Source organism: Grammomys surdaster, unplaced genomic scaffold (assembly GCF_004785775.1).
Source record: "Grammomys surdaster isolate TR1022 unplaced genomic scaffold, NIH_TR_1.0 581, whole genome shotgun sequence".
Classification (NCBI taxonomy): Eukaryota; Metazoa; Chordata; class Mammalia; order Rodentia; family Muridae; genus Grammomys; species Grammomys surdaster.
The window spans coordinates 174,860-178,222 of NW_021605000.1; positions in this window are offsets into that span (position 1 = coordinate 174,860).

Here is a 3,363-nt window from a genome sequence, read left to right on the forward strand (position 1 = left end):
CCAGCTGCCTCATCCTAAGTCAGGATTTGAGAGAACAGCCCCTGATGGCTTCTTGAGGTCCCTTTTATGTGAGTGATGAGGTGTTCACAGGGATGAGGCAATTGGCCATTAAACATTGTTAAAAAGAAACAATGTAGAGGAAGGAACAAGGGTAAGGATTATATCATGTGAGTGGGGTTACACGCAGTTTATACCAGATCTAAGAAACTGAAACTTACTTTTAATTACAAATAAAAACCTTATCTTGCAAGGCCTTAACACAGGGCAAACAGGAAACTTACTCTTTAGCTCCAAACAGAAACCTTAGCCTGCATAGGACAAACAGGAGCTTCTTACTTAAAAATAGAAAACTTGCAAGGAATTAACAGAGGACAAATAGGAACTTATTCTTAATGGTCTCAACTGCAAGCAGAACCCCTAACCTTCAAGGTGTATTTTTCCTGTTTTGGTCTCACAAATAACATTTTGAGCAGAATGCTTATGCCACAGTAAGCTATGGGCACATTCAACAAAGTCCAGGCAAAAGGAAGTTTTACAGATAAAAAGGGAAGACAGCTCCTATATTACTTGGACACACAGGTCCTTGGCCTTGTAGATAAGAAGGCTACGTTCTCTCAGCTCATTGGTGGTGGTGCCATTGCTTAAGGAAGCTGCTCTGAGAGCATCTTGTGTGAATTGTTGCAGTCTACAGAATGTTAAAGATAAACATTGTTACAAAAACCTGTGCAGAAGAAAGCACACAAAGCTCACTCCTAGAACCACAAGTCCTCCGAGCAGAATTTGTCTCAGACAGGCAGGCGGGCGCTAATTTAGACTGAAGGAGAGACTTAACCAGGAGGAAAACATTTGTCTAAGTGCCTTTACTAGTTCATTAGGGCTGTCAGGGCCAAGGTTTTAATGCCACTAATTCATGTAACATTTCTACCCTCCCTCATTCCTGGTTGGTTGCCTTAGCATGTGGGGAGAGAAGCCACGAATAGTGAGTGTTTATGGTTTGTGTGATCTTGATTATATTCACAGGCTTCGGTGACCTGGAGAATTAGGGTTTCAGTAAATCTGAGGGGCAAATGACCAGTCTTTGGTCAGCGTCTTGTTTCACATTCTAAGAGAACTCATCAAGTTCTGCTGGGCCTGTGACCATATGTTATTAGCATACTAATTCATTCAGCATTTTAATGTCATTATTGTTTTCTCACACACCCCAGTGTAAGGAGGTTACAGTGAATACTGTATTCCCATTTGGCAGATGAGCAAAATTATGTATTCCTACATTCACAACCAAGATGAACACAGCAAGTCACACAGCCAGGGCTGCTGAGATAGGGACTCTGGTCACTTCACATTGCTAACTCTACTTTTTCTTCCTCACTGTTTCTGTAATATATGGTTAAATTTCCTCATTACAAGCCTGGCTCCTTACTAGAATGTCCTCCGTGAGACAGGAGCTATTTACCCTCATTCAGCTGAGAGTTCAGTGCCTGTTGTTTAGTAAAACCCCAGTGCTGGTGTTAGAGAACTGGCCAAAAGAAGGAGCCGAGAGAGGGAAGAACTGATGGGGCAAGACAGTGCAGAGGCCCCTCCATCTTGTATTCTTGCTAATGCCGTTTCCTGTTTAGCTAGAATCAGATATCCTGGACAGAGAATCCTATGGAAAACTACCCAGTGCTATTCTAGGAACGAAGGGTCAGGATAGCTTGTAATGCTCAAAATTAACCAGTAAGTCCGACCTACTCAGGATCCAGGTAACATCCTGGGATGCTGGGAACTGTAGCTCTTGGGAAATAACAAAGCCTCATGGGAAAATACAGTGGCTCATAGGTTTGTCTTTACAACCCCTACAACACGTGGTTTGGGGCCATTTCACCTAGGAAATTCCAGGGGTATGATCATAATTTCTTGGTCAGTATTTACTATTTAATAAATGCTTCCTTTAAATTTGGCCCAAAATGGTGGAGTTGGTTTCTCTGGCAAATCTCGGAATTAACAACAGTCTTAGCTAACTCATCTTAGCTTTTGTTAAAACTGCTTGCTTCTGTTGACCTCCTTCAGCTAACTGCTTGTCTTAACTTCTGTTAAAACTGCTTGTTTCAAACTGTTTCCTTCCAAGAAGGACCCCCTCTCTGCGTCCACGTGCAGCTCCTGAGCGAGATGCCAGGATGTGACTTCTGCTTTTAGAAATACCATGTTCTGGACACTCCAGGCTACACCTATGTCCCTTGAACACTTGGGTGTGGTCACAGCTGACTGGAATGAAGACTTTCAGTTGGCTATTCACTATGTCTGAGTGGTCATCTCCGGTGAGCTCCCTGTAACAAAGTAGACTGATCTGGGCTTCACAGAGTACAATGTACTGAACCTCCAGGCAAAAAAAGCCTTAGGCAGCCGCAGGTCCAGTAGGAAGGGGGAAGGGGTTTAATGTTAAATAGACAACTGTAAGCTACAGGCAATCTATACTATTGCAGTTAAGGTGCAGACTATCAGCAGGCACTCCATACACGTGAATGAGTATCTTAATGATTCTGGCAGACTTGCAGGGTCAGGGTATATAACAGGGCTCCTGGGTGGGCCAAGTGGTGGTTTCAAATAGGTTGGCTGTAGTCTTATCAGGTTGATTTCCCACTGTTTCTTTTGAGCATTGTGGCACTGTGTGTACTCCTCAAGTGTATGTTCTGTATGCTGTTCTCCACCCTAGGAAACCCATGAGTGTAATTCCTCTCCTCCATATCTAGGGGAATAGAAATACAGAAACAGTTCTGAGCACCTGGCTTTCAACAAAGAAGCAAGAATGGAAACTATTTGAGTAAATGTGTGTCCCAGGGGACATGAAGAATGAAGCTTCTGAGGGCCCTGAGCCATAAGCCATCCTTTTGGGGACTTTGATAGTGTCAGGTCCAAAGGAAACTCCAAAACCTAAACTACAAAAAGTAGCCTAAATATTTAAATATGAATTCAACCTGGACTATAGAAAGCTTTCTGGCAGTTAGATAAAAGCCAGCATTCCTGAGGAACTTGTGAAGCCAATTCCCCACTGCCAAAGGAATCATTTCCCTTACCTCTGGCAAAAGGGACCTATGGCTCTCCAATAAACACATATGCATCCATGCTAGCATCCTTCTCTCCTTCTCCTCACTTGTTTCTATCCTTTGCTCTTGCTAACCTCACTATTCTTCCTATGTTGTTTCTCCCCTGCTATTCTCCCCTCTCTCATAGCTACTTCTGGCCTTGTCCGGTCTGCTAGCTATGTTCAGTGTTCAGTCTACTTCTTTATCTCTCTGCTCTTGACTCTTCCAGATGCCTCTGAATCTCCTCTCTCTCTCTCTCTCTCTCTCTCTCTCTCTCTCTCTCTCTCTCTCTCTCTCTCTC